The sequence below is a fragment of the Triticum urartu genome, chromosome 4A (genome assembly GCF_056163025.1).
Source record: "Triticum urartu cultivar PI428250 chromosome 4A, HENAU_Tu73, whole genome shotgun sequence".
NCBI classification, from domain to species: Eukaryota; Viridiplantae; Streptophyta; class Magnoliopsida; order Poales; family Poaceae; genus Triticum; species Triticum urartu.
In genome coordinates this window covers 599,273,458-599,293,173 of record NC_141876.1, presented here as the reverse complement: position 1 = coordinate 599,293,173, position 19,716 = coordinate 599,273,458, and positions in this window count along the sequence as shown.

Sequence of the window (19,716 nt, the reverse complement as noted above, 5' to 3'; positions counted from 1 at the left end):
CTTTCACACATAAACCTCCTTATATCTTCCTCAAAACAGCCACCATACCTACCTATTATGGCATTTCCATGGTCATTCCGAGATATATTGCCATGCAACTTTCCACCATCCAGTTTATCATGACACATTCATCATTTTCATATTGCTTAGCATGAGCATGTAGTTGACATAGTATTTGTGGCAAAGCCACCGTTCATAATTTTTCATACTTGTCACTCTTGATTCATTGCATATCCTGGTACACTGCCGGAGGCATTCATATAGAGTCATACTTTGTTCTAGTATCGAGTTGTAATCATTGAGTTGTAAATAAATAGAAGTGTGATGATCATCATTCAATAGAGCATTGTCCCAAAAAAAAGAGAAAGGCCAAAGAAAGAAAGAAGGACCAAAAAAAAACAAAAGGGGCAATGTTACTATCCTTTTTTCCACACTTGTGCTTCAAAGTAGCACCATGATATAGCGAGTCTCATATATTGTGCTTCAAAGTAGCACCATGTTCTTCATATAGAGAGTCTCTTGAGTTATCACTTTCATATACTAGTGGGAATTTTTCATTATAGAGCTTGGCTTGTATATTCCAACAATGGGCCTCCTCAAGTGCCTAGGTCTTCATGAGCAAGCAAGTTGGATGCACACCCACTTAGTTTCTTTTGTTGAGCTTTCATACATTTATAGCTCTAGTGCATCCGTTGCATGGCAATCCCTACTCCTCCAATTAGCATCAATCGATGCGCATCTCCCTAGCCCATTGATTTGCCTCGTTGATGTGAGACTTTCTCCTTTTTTGTCTTCTCCACACAACCCCCATCATTATATTCTATTCCACCCATAGTGCTATATCCATGGCTCACACTCATGTATTGCGTGAAAATTTATGAGTTTGAAATTATTAAGGTATGAAACAATTGGTTGGCTTGTCATCGGGGTTGTGCATGATGAGAGCATTCTTGTGTGATGAAAATGGAGCATGACTAAACTATATGATTTTGTAGGGATGAACTTTCTTTGGCCATGTTACTTTGAAAACATAATTGCTTTGTTAGTTTGCTTGAAGTGTTATTATTCTTTAGGTCAATATGAACTTTTGTCTTGAATCTTTCTAATCTGAATATTCATACCACAATTAAGAAATTTTGCATAGAAATTATGCCAAGTAGCACTCCACATAAAAAATTCTCCTTTTATCATTTACCTACTCGAGGACGAGCAGGAATTAAGCTTGGGGATGCCTGATACGTCTCCAACGTATCTATAATTTTTGATTGCTCCATGCTATATTATCTACTATTTTGGACTATATTGGGCTTTATTTTCGACTTTTATATTATTTTTTGGGACTAGCCCATTAACCGGAGGCCCAGCCCAGAATTGCTGTTTTTTTGCATATTTCAGTGTTTCGAAGAAACAGAATATCAAACGGAGTCCAAATAGAAAAATCCTTTTTGGAACGTGATTTTCTCCTCGGATAAGACCCAGGAGATTTGGACCCTACTCCAAGAAGTACCGGAGGCGGTCACAAGGGTAGGGGGCGCCCCCCCCCTACAGGGCGCCCCCTGCCTCGTGGGCCCCTCGGTGCTTCACCGACGTACTCCTTCCTCCTATATATACCCACGTACCCCCAAACGATCAGAACAGGAGCCAAAAACCTAATCCACCGCCGCAACTTTCTGTATCCATGAGATCCCATCTTGGGGCCTGTTCCGGAGCTCCGCCGGAGAGGGCCGTCATCACGGAGGGCTTCTACATCATCATAGCCCCTCCGATGAAGTGTGAGTAGTTTACCTCAGACCTTCGGGTCCATAGTTATTAGCTAGATGGCTTCTTCTCTCTTTTTGGATCTCAATACAATGTTCTCCCCCTCTCTTGTGGAGATCTATTCGATGTAATCTTCTTCTTTTGCGGTGTGTTTGTTGAGACAGATGAATTGTGAGTTTATGATCAAGTCTATCTATGAACAATATTTGAATCTTCTCTGAATTCTTTTATGTAATTGGTTATCTTTGCAAGTCTCTTCGAATTATCCGTCTGGTTTGGCCAACTAGATTGGTAGTTCTTGCCATGGGAGAAGTGCTTAGCTTTGGGTTCGATCTTGCGGCGATCTTTCCCAGTGACAGAAGGGGCAGCAAGACACATATTGTATTGTTGCCATCGAGGATAACAAGATGGGGTTTATTTCATATTGCATGAATTTATCTCTCTACATCATGTCATCTTGCTTAAAGCATTACTCTGTTTTTAACTTAATACTCTAGATGCATGCTGGATAGCGGTCGATGAGAGGAGTAATAGTAGTAGATGCAGAATCGTTTCGATCTACTTGTCACGGACGTGATGCCTATATACATGATCATGCCTAGATATTCTCAAAACTATGCTCAATTCTGTCAATTGCTCAACAGTAATTTGTTCACCCACCGTACAAAACTTATGCTCTTGAGAGAAGCCACTAGTGAAACCTATGGCCTCCGGGTCTATTCTCATCATATCAATCTCCATCACTTTAATCTTGTTTTGTTTTTTACTTTGCCTTTTACTTTTCACTTTGCATCTTTATATAAAAAATACCAAAAATATTATCTATCGGATCTCACTTCCGTAAGTGACCGTGAAGGGATTGACAACCCCTAATCGCGTTGGTTGCGTTGAGCTCTTTGTGTTGTGTAGGTACGAGGGAGTTGCGCGTGGCCTCCTACTGGATTGATACCTTGGTTCTCAAAAACTGAGGGAAATACTTACGCTACTCTGCTGCATCATCCTTTCCTCTTCGGGGAAAACCATCGCAAGCTCAAGCGGTAGCAGCCCCTTGACATGGATTCTTCTTCCAGTATTTTTTATATATTCCAAAAATAATCTCTGTTGATTTTCAGGTCATTCCGAGAACTTTTATTTCTGCACAAAAATAACACCATGGCAATTCTGCTGAAAACAGCGTCAGTCCGGGTTAGTTCCATTCAAATCATACAAGTTAGAGTCCAAAACAAGGGCAGAAGTGTTTGTAAAAGTAGATACGAAGGAGACGTATCAATTCCCCCAAGCTTAAACCTTTGCTTGTCCTCAAGCAATTCAGTTGATAAACTGAAAGTGATAAAGAAAAACTTTTACAAACTCTGTTTGGTCTTGTTGTTGTAAATACGTAAAGCCAGCATTCAGGTTTTCAGCAAAGTATATGAACTAACCATATTCACGATAACATTTGGGTCTCATGTTTACTCATGTCAATGGAATAATCAACTAACAAGCAATAATAACAAATCTCGGATGACAACACTTTCTCAAAACAATCATAATATGATATAACAAGATGGTATCTCGCTAGCCCTTTCTGAGACCGCAAAACATAAATGCAGAGCACCTTTAAAGATCAAGGACTGACTAGACATTGTAATTCATGGTAAAAGAGATCCAATCAAGTCATACTCAATGTAAGCTAACAATAATGGATGCAAATGACAGCGGTGCTCTCCAACTGGTGCTTTTTAATAAGAGGATGACGACTCAGCATAAAAGTAAATAGATAAGCCCTTCGTAGAGGGAAGCAGGGATTTGTAGAGGTGCCAGAGCTCGGTTTTGAAATAGAGGTGAATAATATTTTGAGCGATATACTTCCATTGTCAACATAAAAACCGAGAGATCTCGATATCTTCCATGCTACACACATTATAGGTGGTTCCCAAGCAGAATGGAAGATATCGAGATATAATGCACCATGGATCTGGAAGATATCGAGATATAAAATTTACCATTATGTTTGGAAACCGCCTATAATGTGTGTAGCATGGAAGATATCGCCATCTCTCGGTTGTTATGTTGACAATGAAAGTATACCGCTCAAAATATTATTCATATCTATTTCAAAACCGAGCTCTGGCACCTCTACAAATCACTGCTTCCCTCTGCGAATGGCCTATCTATTTACTTTTATGCTGAGTCATCATCCTCTTATTAAAAAGCACCAGTTGGAGAGCACCGCTGTCATTTGCATCCATTACTGTTAGTTTACATTGAATATGACTTGACTGGATCTCTTTTACCATGAATTACAATGTCTAGTCGGTCCTTGATCTTTAAAGGTGCTCTATATTTATGTTTTGCGGTCTCAGAAAGGGCTAGCGAGATACCATCTTGTTATATCATATCATGATTGTTTTGAGAAAATGTTGTCATCCGAGATTTATTATTATTGCTCGCTAGTTGATTATGTCATTGATATGAGTAAACATGAGACCTAAATGTTATTGTGAATATGGTTAGTTCATCATAATCTTTGCTGAAAACCTGAATGCTGGCTTTACGTATTTACAACAACAAGACCAAACAGAGTTTGTAAAAGTTTTTCTTTATCACTTTCAGTTTATTAACTGAATTGCTTGAGGACAAGCAAAGGTTTAAGCTTAGGGGAGTTGATATATCTCCGTCGTATCTACTTTTCCAAACACTTTTGCCCTTATTTTGGACTCTAACTTGCATGATTTGAATGGAACTAACCCGGACTGACGCTGTTTTCAGCAAAATTGCCATGGTGTTATTTTTGTGTAGAAATAAAAGTTCTCGGAATGACCTAAAAATCAACGGAGAATTATTTTGGAATATATAAAAAATATTGTAAGGAAGATCCACGCCAGGGGGCCCACACCCTGTCCACGAGGGTGGGGGGCGCGCCTACCCCCCTGGGCGCGCCCCCTGCCTCGTGGCCCCCCTGACGCTCCACCGACTTCAACCCTGACTCCATATATTCACTTTCGAGGAGAAAAAAACCAAGGAGAAGGATTCATCGCGTTTTACGATACGGAGCCGCCGCCAAGCCCTAAACTCTCTCGGGAGGCCTGATCTGGAGTCCGTTCGGGGCTCTGGAGAGGGGAATCCGTCGCCATCGTCATCATCAACCATCCTCCATCACCAATTTCATGATGCTCACTGCCGTGCGTGAGTAATTCCATTGTAGGCTTGCTGGACGGTGATGGGTTGGATGAGATTTATCATGTAATCGAGTTAGTTTTGTTAGGGTTTGATCCCTAGTATCCACTATGTTCTGAGATTGATGTTGCTATGACTTTGCTATGCTTAATGCTTGTCACTAGGGACAGAGTGCCATGATTTCAGATCTGAACCTATTATGTATTCATCAATATATGAGAGTTCTTGATCCTATCTTACAAGTCTATAGTCACCTATTATGTGTTATGATCCGTTAACCCCGAAGTGACAATAATCGGGATACTTACCAGTGATGACCATAGTTTGAGGAGTTCATGTATTCACTATGTGTTAATGCTTTGGTCTGGTACTCTATTAAAAGAATGCCTTAATATCCCTTAGTTTCCAATAGGACCCCGCTGCCACGGGAGGGTAGGACAAAAGATGTCATGCAAGTTCTTTTCCATAAGCACGTATGACTATATTCGGAATACATGCCTACATTACGTTGATGAACTAGTGCTAGTTCTGTGTCACCCTAGGTTATGACTGTTACATGATGAACCGCATCCGGCATAATTCTCCATCACCGATCCATCGCCTACGAGCTTTCCATATATTGTTCTTCGCTTATTTACTTTTCTGGTGCTATTGTTATCATCACTATAAAACACCAAAAATATTACTTTTACTACCGTTACCTTTTACCACCGTTACCACTACTATCATATTACTTCGCTACTAAATATTTTGCTGCAGATATTAAATTTCCAGGTGTGGTTGAATTGACAACTCAGGTGCTAATACTTGAGAATATTATTTGGCTCCCCTTGTGTCGAATCAATAAATTTGGGTTGAATACTCTACCCTCGAAAACTGTTGCGATCCCCTATACTTGTGGGTTATCAGTGGAAAACCCCTAGCCATAAGGATTTGCCGAAGGGATTCCCAGCAGACCGAGTCGAAAGCTTTCCGAAACTCAATCTTGAGGATCATTGCGGGAGCCTTTCTTAGGTGGCAGTTACTGAAGAGGTCAACGGCGAAAATACAATTTTTAGTGATATTCCTGCTAGAGATAAAACCGGTCTGGTTGTCGTGAACAAGCAAGGGTATTATAGGTTTGAGCCTATTGGTGATAACTTTCGCGAGAGCTCTCGGGGGGCAACCTTGAAGCGAGATAGGTCAGAAAGCATCATGAGATCTAGCAGAGTCATTCTTGGGAAGCAGGATCATGTGGGCCCTGTTGAAGTGGTCAACCGAGATCCCAAGGGACGTAAAATCGTTTAAAAATGGGATGACGATGTGCTTGAACGAGTGCCAGAAACAATGATAGAAACTTGATCCCAGGCCATCAGGGCCCAGGCTAGCGTTTAGGTTCATGTGAAAAAAAAGCATCCTAAATCTCCTGCATGGAGAAGGGTGTATCCAAGTGGGAGAGTTGCGGGACGTGCTCAGAGATGTGGTCTGGGAGAGTTGCGGGTAGTGGTCTGGGACCAGCACACCCAAGGTTGCTGGATACGTGAAGCTAGGGTGCCATGCAACAACCAATCTGGGTGGAGGATGCAATCTATGTCAAAGTAGAGGCGAGGTGTGTAGACGATGAATGGTGGTGGTCGACATAAACCAATCTTAGATCAAGAAATCCAAATTAAGATAACACTGATCAATCGATCGGCAAGAGAGGAAAATCTCAATCGACTGATCAGGAAAAAGAATATCTAGGGCAACCGATCAACACGATCGATGGGCAAACCCTAGGTATGGACTGCCCCCCCCCCCCCCCCCCCCCCCGGTGGACATCATGGAGGACGACCTCCCCGAGGGCAGCGGTGCGTAGAAGCGACGACGGCTAGGGTTTAGGATCGGGGTTAGGTTGATACCACGAAGAGGAATAGAGAGGGGATTAGTGGAATTGATTATGTATTGATTGAGTCTCGTGGGTATATATATAGGAGTACATGACTATCTTGAAGTACAAGAAAAGTTAGAAGAAAATCCTAGTCTAAATAATCACGATACTCAAAAATCTGGATAGTGATCGTCAGGCCCTCGTGGCAGACTAGCAGTCTTCCTGTGAGGGGAGCCGTCGAAATAGAGGCCTCGAGGAAAAGCTTTGGCACAGGCCCAACTTAGACGACCAGATTGTGCCGGTGTACGCATGTGTTGTTAGCTGGTACTTCCTCTGTAAAGAAATATAAATGATCTAAACGCTCTTATATTTCTTTATGGAGGGAGTACATGCTAGCTTCCCGTAGGTGCCCGTTCAGTTAAAAGGAATCCATCTAGGAGGTAGCTAAGAGCATCTCTATCAGATTTCGTAAAAAGCGTCAAAACTTCGTATCTACAGGATAGGTAAAAAATGCACCGAATAGATCTTGTAAAATAGCATATCCCATAAGAAAATTATGGGCTCCCGAATATTAGAGCTCCCATTCGTCCTATATAGAGGATTTCAGCCCTTTTTTGAGGATCCTGTAAAACTGGACAACACCGGAGCAGGGGGCCTCGCGACGCCGACAACTAGTAGCAAGCAGGTGGAGGAGCTCGCCTGTGGCCGGCCGGAGCATCGCCGGAGCACACGGCGGGCCGGAGCTTCACCAGTGCATCGTCGGAGAAAGCAGTGGGCCAGAGCGTCACTGGAGTGTCGCCGGAGCATCACATGAAGCATTATGTCTGGCCGGAGTTCGAGTTCGTTAATGCGTGTGTCCGGGAAAGAAGAAGTGTGAGGAGAAAAAGAAGAAGAAAACTTTCACAGTACGGGTTTTATATATCGCCATACCAGAAATTCGATTTAGGGGGCCTATAGTTTTTTACGGGTGGTGCACTACTGGATCAGATAGAGATTTTCTAACCTGAACAGATCTGCCACTGCTTGCTTTGGGGTCGTGTGTGTCCTCCGACGCAAAATATGTAGGAGGAGGAAGGAACATAATACAATAGCGAGAAGATGGACCAAGGAGCAAACTATACCAACCACGTCGGACGGTTGGTTTGAACCGTGCGCCCGCTGTAATGACCAAACCTGCATAATAAATTCGCTTAGTCTTGGTTCGGACAAGGCAACATGGTAAGAGAATCTCTAATAAATAAAAGTTTTGCTAAATCACTTTTAGATGTGTCATAAATATTACACATCTAAGTTCTATGTCATTGATCTTATGTCGAGATTCATGTGGATATTTTCTTTTTTTCTTTTCCAATAAGTGCTTGGTTCACTCAGTTAGATGTGCAATAACTAATGCACATCTACATGTTCCCTAGAACACTAGTAGAAAGCAAGTCTTTAGTCCCGGTTCCAGAGGGCCTTTAGTACCGATTCGCCAATCGGGACAAAACGATCGGGACTAATGCCCATTACTTTTAGTCTCGGTTGGCTTACGAACCGGGACTAAAGGAGCTCAATGTGGCCGTTGTCTGGAGCGGAGCTGGTTGTTGTTACCAACCGGGATAAAATGCTCCACCTTTAGTCCCGGTTGGTGAACCGGGACTAAAGGAATTTTTTGATTTTTTTGATTTTCAAATTTCTGAATTATTTGACAATTTAATCTCTAGTCACCCCTCATCACCGCTCCAGTGTGGAGCACTCATTTCAAACCGTCTAACTTCTCGGCCGGTCACCCATTCTCTCACTACTCCAGCCTAAGCACCCTTAACTTCTGAGTTCTATTTCCCCTAGTTTCCAAGTCTACAATTGTTGTTTTCCTAACAATAGTAAGCTATCAATCCTATTAACCCTTAGGTCTTGATGTCACATGATTTAATTTTTTGAATTCCAAACAATTATTAAAATAAAATAAGTAATAATAATATTGAATTTCAATTAAAATAAAACAAGTAATAATATTATTTTATTGTTTTTTGCCATTTATTCATTTAATATGGCATAATTAATATCTTTAGATCTGTAAATCGAAGTTCGACAAATAATATATCCATTATTATCAGAAAATGCGAGGAATCCAAATATGACATCATTAATTTTTTAAATTATTTCTCATATGCTGAAATCAATTGCTTCTTGGTGATGTGAACTGGATGAAAACTAATTAGCATTCTATGTTTGGCTAAGCACAAGTGCCAGATCTAGATTCAGTGATAAAATAGTTATAACTAGCATAGCCCGCGCGGCGGCACGCCGCGCCCGTCCATACGATGTATCCATATGGAATGTGTTTACTATTTACAGCAAATGTTGCTAAACAGAGAAATACATGTTGATACATCTTTAGTAAGTTTCATTTATTCACATCATGCCATTCTATAAAACAAAGGGTATGCTACGATGATAACTTCCTTTTATTAGCACCATTAGCCGAGGGAGTGTCATATCAGTAGTTAACATGATAGAGTTCATACTTGGGGCAAACAGTTTGCATGAACCTACGACTGAATTGGTAATTTATGAGCATATAGACTTCAGTTATACATCAAAGATATTGTTTGTGTATTAAATTGGAAGTGCCATTTTTTTATGTGTAGGAAAAAATCAATAGGTATACCCATCTATTGCAGTTTTTTTGTCTGGCTGTTGACTAACTTGCATTGACATAGCAATTGAAAAATATTTTCTTAGCTAGAAGCCAGCAAAAATATTTTCACTGAGCTTTTAGGCTGGTCATTATGTTACAACATTCAGAGGGAAAACAAATATACAACACCGAGAAAGATAGCTGGTGGTGTTTTTTTTTCACCCTTAAGGATCTTATTATATATGTTAATAGTGTGTTATCCAAATTCACCACAACTTGATGCCTGCATTATACAAATATGAGAAGAGGGTAAAATATCCTCTGTATTGATGCATGCATACAAGAAATATTAGAAGGGGTAAACCCATTTTGTTTAGTCCTGATGCCCGCATACAACAAATTAATATGAGAAGGGGGTTAAACCATATTGTTTAGTAAATATACATAATTGATGAAAAATGAGTTACAATATAAATCTTGAAAATAATGAGTTTTTTCACCCTTATTTTCATTTCATGGTATATGTAAAAGATCATATTGGTATGGATGCTAAAATATTTCATAGAGAAAAGCATTATCGACTGGAAAGAAAAGAGTCGGTATATTGTAGATAAAGGAAATCATATTGATATTGCATGACAACTTTTCAATTCTTCGGTAATTCATAGCATCCATGTTTGACCACCCGCTGCATGTGTGCCGGTGATGAAATGATACAGTGCTATGTAGATACTTTATGTTGAAATTACATAAAGGAAAACTCGTGTGTTAGTTTTTTGACTGTTTGATTGGTTGCTAATTTGGATATCATTTCTTTGCTTGAGCGTTCGAGAATCGTTGATGTATAATTAGGTTGGTCGGTCAATGGAAAACATAGCTTTGTGTTTTTTTAACTTTTAAGTTCAACGTATTAGTGTTGCTTTCTCTTCTTCAAGAAAACATCAGAAATCACTATTGGACGGAAGTATGTATCTGTTGTCCCCGCTTGCCCTTCTTGCATATGAGGGAAATAATTAAACTAATTCAAAGTGCACCCAAGTAGTTACATATATGTAACATGATCGATGGATAACTTGGTTGGAGTATCTTATATTGCAATTAAGTTAGGATAGCCAAATACGGCACTTTGAAAAGTGAGATTTTATTACATAAGGCAACTATTTATTCTGGCCAAATTAAAGTGAAGTCTTCAGTTTGATTACCTAAACAGCTATGGATTATAAGCATATAGAGGCTTCAGTTTATTAAAGAAAAATGATTCTGACCCCAAAGAAACATCAAAATTAACTGAGCTAGAATGTATGGACCATCATATTATCAATGAATGTCACAAAAATGGCAGCCCTGTGTTGATACCTCTATATAGGTTTCCAATCGTTTCTTTTACTATGATGATTTGATTCGGCCTAATCTTCTCTTCTTTCTTGGTGGACACACAATTATTGTTCTAGGGAGCAAATGTTTTTATTTTTACTTCCTTAGCAATCGATGGTTATTTTATGTACATGTAATAAATTAAAGTTGCTTCTGCTACTGAGCCTAGAGCCTTGAACATTATACAAGGGCGTGAATAAATCCAACCACATAATCACGACCATCTAGAATATCAGCACCCATGACCACGAGAACCTACGATCTACGCGGCATCGGACTTTAAACAAAGGAAAACCAACACGGCACAGCCTTGCAAAACAACACTATAGCTGCTAACAGCGAGGAGAAAAGATCTCTCGACCACTACGGACAAAACTCATCACAACCTACGCATGCAAACGGAAAAAGTACTCCCTCCGGTCCTTTTTACTCCGCACATTAGCTTTGAGTGAAGTCAAAGTTTGCTAAATTTGACCAAATTTATATTAGAAAATATTAACATCTATAACATCTAATAAATATAATATGAAAATATATTCCGAGATGGATCTATTAATAAATGTGTTGTTATGTGAATGTTAATAACTTTTTGTATAAACTTGGTCAAAGTTGGATGAGGTTGACTTCAGACAAACCTAATGTGTAGAGTAAAAAGGACCCGAGGGAGTATATTAGAACTGCCTATACAAATGTACGTAGTCACATCAACTCCTGCTATTATGCATGCACGTAGCAAGTCATCCTCGAAAACCATGCCTAACCAGGACATGCACCAACCAGCAACAAAATCGGAAACCACCACCCTGATGTCATCCGACCTACTACCTTGCTGCGCACACCCAGGCACTGCAGCCCACCATATACTCCCCAATAATATACAACATGTCTATACCAGTTATTCCATTTAGGCTGCAAAAAAATGAGAAAAACATAAGCAACATATGTTGCAATCATATCTACAAACATATGCAGGAGTCATGAAAGCAGAGTTCCAACAGCGACTGAATTCTGTCAGAATCCATATATGAACACAAAATAAGGAAAAGTAAATGAAATGTAACACGCTCAACACGTCAAAATACAGATCCATACGAACTGTAAGATAGGCCTTCCATGCTACAATGATGGCCTGTATGGGTGGGACTGAAGTGGATGATGCCATGGGTTAGTTGGGATGACATGGACATACGCGGCTGCGAGGAGAAACATAGCTCGGCGGCCATGGAGGGAAGCGGTCAATGGCCACAGGCAACAGTTGCAGTGGTGGCGACCTCCACAGCGTCAACCGCATACCATATATCAATGAGCTCGAGCCGCTAACGGATTGGGCTAGTTCTCCATGACGTCCTTGGGCAGGCTGATGGACACCACAATGCCCTCCTCGCTCTTGCCGTTCTTGGACCTGAAGAAATAATTGGTCATGCGGGGGATTGATTCCTCGCCACCATTGGCCATCCTGCTGTGCACGGCCTAATCCATGATATCGAACCCGCGTGACCGACATTGGAAACTATGTACATCCGCGACAGCGCGAATAGGGCCCATCTCCATAGCAGCATGGGGTAGTCGTACATCACGGACAAGTTGCACTACTGGAAAAGGGTCCTACCCGAATGGCCAAAACAATGCCGACGGCCACCGTCGGCCTACTTGGAGCTATGCCTACAGCCACGTCCTGGCCATCGGTGTATCCTGGTCGTCGGCAGCCGTAGGCATAGATCTATGCCGACGGGAAATGACCTATGCCGACGGCCCTGGGCCGTCGGCGTAGGCGGCGAGTCCGGTAGTGTTGCCTTCTTCGCAAGCTCCAGCGCGTTCCCCGGCCTGCCTGCACAGAGCTCCCAGGCTGTTGTCGCGCCGGGAGTAGCCAAACGCGTTCCATTAGAAGCTCTCCGGGAGCGGCACGTTGCGGCCGCAGCACGATTTCACAATGAAGGACAGACTCACCTTCTTAGTGGATGTCGTACCCGAGAGCCGCCGTGGAGCGCCCTAGCCATGTGCTCTCCTCCAGCAGCTCGAATCACGAGATCCTGCTCATGCACGGTGGCGTGCACTGCATCTACCCCACGACCAAAAGAAGAACGCCATGCTTCAGTGCAGGTACGACGGCTACCTCGTCTGCCTCGCTATGAACGGTCGCCGTGCGTTGCCACCAGAATAGGTCGAATCTAGGCGTCGAGGCGCTGCACGAGGCAGGGCCGCAGGGCCGCCCAATGCCGCGGTACGCAAGTCCGGCGGCGCGCTGGCCAGCGATACGAAGCCCGACCTCTTATTTATAGGAACCCAGCCACCAGAAGCATCGAACGATGACCAGAAACACCGAAAGAAGTGGCATCCAGAACCTAGGATGGAGTTGGCATCGTGCACGCAGGCAGGAGAAGCCACATCACATATCAACGTTTGAATTGGGCAACACGTAGCAAAAATTGTCCAGCGGTGAGATATCTAGATTGTACGTCCAAAGCGGCACCGATTAACAAGAGCGGCGTCTCTAGATCATGCGATCAGTGCGGCACCGTCATTAACGCGAAACGGCACCGAGCACACGTGGACCACAGGGAAACAAACACAAGAACGAAAAGCCCAACTCATACCAGCCCATACACGCACACAATCAGGAAGAGAAACACAACCAGCCTGGTCAACGTGTGAAAGTGGCCCACACATAGCAGAATTTGCTAAGCACACATAGGAACGTATAAGCCACGTTAAGAAAATTTTCACCGGCAAACTAAGTTCACAGTGAAACTGTACACCTCCCCATCCCAAAATAATACACGTGCCACCCAGCCAAACATTCAGAAGTTGCTTTCACCCAAGTGGGTAAACCTGGAGGCAAAATCTTTGGCCGGAATAGATGCTTGGGTATTTGTTGATATGGTACTAGCTCAGGTATAAAATGGTGAATCCCTGAATCACTATATACAATGTGTGTCCAGTTGCAGCAACTGCTGTTATTTGATTTTAGGAGTTGAACTTGAGTATGAAGTCACACGTTTCACCGTTTGAGTTTGAAACTATTATTCTAAAAACAATAATTATAGAGTAGTTTGACCATAGTTTGACAAAAAAAATCAAAAAAACTTAAATTTGAGGATAACTTTTTTCATTTCATAATCTGAGGATTCTAAAAGTTTGTAAAACGGCCTACGGCGGTCGAAATCGAAACCGGCTTCTCATGGTGAACATTTTGATATATTATACCTTTTTTCAACATCGTATGCAACACTTATAGCGATTTTACTTTTTCATAACACTTTTTTTTGCAAAACATGTCGAAATTGATGTTTTTTAATTTTCCTAACTAGTAGAAGTAGGAACATAACTACATCTCAAAGGATTTTATTTTTTGAAGATTTTATCATTTTTTTTGTTTTTCCGATTAGGGGGGTGGGGGGGGGGGTAGAGTTCGAAAATTGCAGAACCCCTTTAGTCCGGGTTGGTGTCCATCCAATCCTACCTCGACTACATCTACTAGCACCGTCCCAGTCAAAGTCACAACTAAGGTTAGTACAACATGTTAAAATCTACAGAAAGAACTAACTAAAAATAATTAAAAACAACAATTAAATGACTAAAACAACTATATAAGCAAAATAATACTGTTTTAATTAAAATCCTAATTCAAATTATTATAAAAATAACCAAATAAATCTTACCATGACAACAATCTAACATGTGACTAGGGAGCAAAAAGAATTAAATTATAACTATTTTTAAACTCAAGTATTCACAATCTAGGGTTTGAAGAAAATTTGAACAAATTTAAATTTAAATCATTCAAATTTGAAAACTAATGCACAAACAGAAACTAGACAAAATTTTGAATGTAATGCAAAAAGAATCATTCAAAAACATCAAATATCCTAAAAGATATAAGGAATTTAAAACAGAAACTAAAAAAACATATATGGAAAAACAGAAAAGAAACTTTCAAAACCCCTTTAGTCCCGGTTGGTGTCTCCAAACGGGACTAAAGGTCTCCGACCGGGACTAAAGGTCTAACTGGTTTGTGGCTAGAACTAAGACAGTAGCCCGCTCTTTGGTCCCGGTTCCAGCCACCAACCAGGACTAAAGGGGCTGCGCCAGGAGCAGGGCCCTTTGGTGCTGGTTCATGTCTAGAACCGGGACCAAAGTGGTCAGACAAACCGGGACCTATGGTCCCCGAGGCCCGGCCGATGCCCTGGCCTCACGAACCGAGACTGATGCACCCATTCACTACGAGAATCAGCTTATTTGCCGTCAACCATGATGGACGGCAAAGGCACCAAAAGCGGACAACAAAGACCTTTGCCGTCCGCCATCGATGGCAAACCTGCCCGGCAAAGAGAGCTACGGTAAAGAGGTTCTTTGTCATCTGCTTCATCAAAGCGGACGCCAAAGGATCGTTGCCGTCCGTGGCGGACAACAAAGAACATGGACGGTAACTAATAGGCGTTAGCCATGTTAGGTGGTAACGACAGCCTTTGCCGTCTGCCAGTGGACGGCAAGCATGCCCTCCCCTTTGCCGTCCGCTGGCGGACGGCAAAGTAACCAAATGGTCAGCTCCCAGGTTGCACAGGTTGCTTCCACGTGTCCTCTTTGCCGTCGGTGGCAGACAGCAAAGAGGATGCATTGCCTGTTTTTTTCTATTTTTTCTTATATCCAATTATTTTCAAAGCAAATATATGATATATATATTTCACAGGGCAATGACAGAGCAAACATATAAGATATCCAACACATATAACTTCATCATACATGCATAGTTCCATCCAACCATAATAAGTTCCATTCATAGTTCCATCATACATAGCAAGTTCCACATAGAGGCATCCAACCATATATATTACAATAGTTTCATCCAACGATACATGCATAGTTCAACGATACAAAAGAAACAGAGAAAGGGATAAGAAGCACTCCATCAATGCAAGCTTTCGTCAAGCGAATGAAATCTGCAAAATGGGAAATAAGAAAGTTAGAAGAAGAAGATTAGAAGAAGAAGAAGACATTTTTGACATAAGTAAGCTAAGTATAGGTCTTTATTGAGCTAACCTAGGTAACTATGCATATTAGAGCTAACTTAGCATATTAGAGCTAACTTAGGTCATTTTGGAGCTAACTTCAGTAAAATTGATCATTTTGGAGCTAATTAGGCTTATTATGTCATTTTTGAGGAAAATAAGCTAACTATATGACACATATGAGGTTACCAAGGTTGTATGCCATTTCAAACTTAAGTAAGCTAATTATGCCATTTTTTACATAAGTGAGCTAAGTGTATGTCATTATTGAGCAAACCTAGGTAACTAAGCATATTAGAGATAACTTAGCATATTAGAGCTTAGAGCTAACTTAGGTCATTTCGGAGGAAACAAAGCTAAGTATAGATCATTTTGGAGCTAAGTAAGCTAATTATGTCATTTTGGAGGAAGATAAGCTAAGTCTAGGTCATTATGGTAAGCATGTTGGAGGAAATAAAGCTAAGTCTAGGTCTTTATGCATTTGGTAAGCAAAACACTAGAGAAATCTTACCGTCATCACGGAGGTGAAGCACTGCCATGGCTCGTGCCGGTACCACCACCTGGAGAAGGATCATGTGATGCTTGTGTGGAGGCACGCTGCACCGAAGATCATTTGCAATATCTTATTAGCATGACGACACTCAAATGTTAATACTAGTAACTAATGACCATTCAAATTAAACTCATCATGGTCCCCGGAGAAATCTCTGGCATCGACGGAGGGGTTTGACCGGCCCTCTAGCACACAGACTGCACATTTGGTTTTCACGGGTCAGTCATACTAGTTAGTAATGAAACGAACATTACGTGCATGATTTGGCTAATATGCAGAAGAAACTTACCACGAGGAGCTCGTACATGGCCCGGTTCCGCATGTCATTCCGTGCCCTCTCCTCCTCCATCAACCCTGTCGTCTTCTCCTCCAACTCCAGCTCCCTCTCTACCAGAAGCGCCTGGGTTCTATCTCTCTCAGTCTGAAGAGAAGCCTCCAACACCACTCTACGTTAGCATTGTAATCATCAATGGTAGCACACACAATGTAATGCTTGAAAGAAATCTAAGTCTGTATAACTAACCTGGAAGGCGAGCTCGATTGGCTGTGGACAAGGCCTTATCTCAGGATCTGAGCTCATTTGGCGCGCCTTGATCTTCGACAGACTGCAAGGACAACGGATAAGTCCATCTCCAATGGCTATCGAGCCATGGGACCTCCCGCCACCAGATATCATCACCAGCTCCGGATCAAATGGTCCGCTTGAGTTAAAGTCCTCTGATGTCTACTACACAACCTTCTTCTTGTAGACGTTGTTGGTCCTCCAAGTGCAGAGGTTTGTAGGACAGTAGCAAATTTCCCTCAAGTGGATGACCTAAGGTTTATCAATCCGTGGGAGGCGTAGGATGAAGATGGTCTATCTCAAACAACCCTGCAACCAAATAACAAAGAGTCTCTTGTGTCCCCAACACACCCAATACAATGGTAAATTGTATAGGTGCACCAGTTCGGCGAAGAGATGGTGATACAAGTGCAATATGGATGGTAGATATAAGTTTTTGTAATCTGAAAATATAAAAACAGCAAGGTAACAAGTGGTAAAAGTGAGAGTAAACGGTATTGCAATGCGTTGAAACAAGTCCTAGCGTTCATACTTTCACTAGTGCAGGTTCTCTCAACAATAATAACATAATTGGATCATATAACTATCCCTCAACATGCTACAAATAGTCACTCCAAAGTCACTAATAGCGAAGAACAAACGAAGAGATTATTGTAGGGTACGAAACCACCTCAAAGTTATTCTTTCTGATTGATCTATTCAAGAGTCTGTTGTAAAATAACACGAAGCTATTCTTTCCTTCAATCTATCATAGAGTTCGTACTAGAATAACACTTTAAGACACAAATCAACCAAAACCCTAATGTCACCTAGATACTCCAATGTGACCTCAAGTATCCGTGGGTATGATTATACGATATGCATCACACAATCTTAGGTTCATCTATTCAACCAACACAAAGAACTTCAAAGAGTGCTCTCAAGGTTTAGAAGATACGAAACACATGCTCTTACTCTGTAGTAAAGCAAAGGAGGTTTGGAAGAAACTAGGGATGGATGAGATTATTGATAAAGCTTGTGAGGTTGATCGTGCTGGGGAGGCGATATTGGAATACCTTATACTTCCTCCAGACCAAGATTTGAGTATTATGGGGTACCAAAATGTACGAGAAATGATAGCTATTTCAACTTGGTACCTATGGTGGGAAAGAAGAAAATTAGTGCACAAGGAATTAACTCATAATGCAAATCAGATATCAATGGGGATCATAGCCCTCACATCCAACTTTGTAAATGCATCATCTCCAAAGGCGTCCATGAAAAAGGGGGGATGGTACTGTCCTCCTAGGTTTTTTTGGAACTTAATGTTGACGCCTCCTTTGATCATGACATGCTGAAGGGTACGATGGGGGCAGTATTGAGAGATGACAAAGGTAGGTTTATTGCAGGAGGAAATGGATAGATTGACTATTGTGCGAATGTTCTGATGGCTGAAGCTTTAGCACTCAAATTTGGCCTAACACTGGTGCAAAGGGCGCGGTGTAATTGCATAATCATCAACTCAGATAACCTAGAGCTGATAGAGACCATGCGGGATGGAGGAAAATCAGCGGGTGCGGTGGCCGCGATTTTTCGAGGACTGCTTTCTCTATGTGTGTGATTTTGTCATGACTAGATTCGAACATTGTAATAGAGAGGCAAATAAAGTAGCTCATGAACTTGCTAGATTAGCTAGATTTTCTTTGACTTCAGACGGGTTTGAGGAGCCTCTAAATGAAATTGTAATGATCTTCACAAATGATGTAATGGTTATCTCTAATGAATAAAGTTTAGTTTTAAATCAAAATAATAACGCTGATCGGACAAGATTAAGCCCTGAACCTTGAACTATATACTGGGGATCATACATAACTTACACTCAAATTCATTAGTGTCTCCGCTTCATATATAAATTCTGTAACATTTTCAAAAAATCCTCAGATTTCTTATGATTGAATGTCTAGCAACAATTTTACATATGTATTGCTTATAATGTGACACAGATACGATAATCACACAACGGCCATACACTTGGATTTTTTTGAACAATGACGGAGGGTGGGGGTGGAGCATCCTCACCTGAATATATATTACTCAAAATGGCCCGAAAGCCTAGGTTACATCAGAGATTACAATGAGAAGAGAGGAACATGCACCAAGACAAGGCGGCGTCTCTACTGACCGGATCTTTAAAATGGAAGACCCAAAGCGTGAAGTCTGAAATTACATTTCACACGGTATCGAAAGTGGAATGAGTTTCAGAGAGAAACACTAGGGGTGTTACGGGAGTCCCGGAGTTTCCAAAGAATGGCAAGGGTGACGGTGGGCCATAGGTTGATGTCGAGGCCAGCCGGTGTGACGGTATCCCAAAGATGATCGATGTCGGGTGGTGGGTGAAGCCCCAACATCTACCACACCTGGACTGCCCTAGGGCAGGAGATGGGCAGGTGCAAGGCGTCATCGAAGGGGTGGTCACATCTCAGGCAGGAAGAGTTGGAGGCGATGGTCATGTGGTGAAGATTGGCCTTAGTATTGAGCCTATCTCTGAATAGAAGCCAGCCAAAGATATTGACCCGCGCTACTGCTATCTAGGGTTAGCAATAGCGTTCGTCACCAAAATGCGCCCCTGCTAATATCTGTAGCGCCTTAGTGCAATGAGCGCTACTGCTAAGACCTCGCTGCTGCTAAATACATATCCAACACTACTGTTATTAGTTTCTGATTTTTTTCTGCTCCATATTTTGTTCTTCTGAATTTTGTTTAGGGCTTTATACAATAATCTCTACCATATCATACACATACAAATGTAATCATAGCATATACACACAAATAGTCTCGTCAAATCATGTCATCATC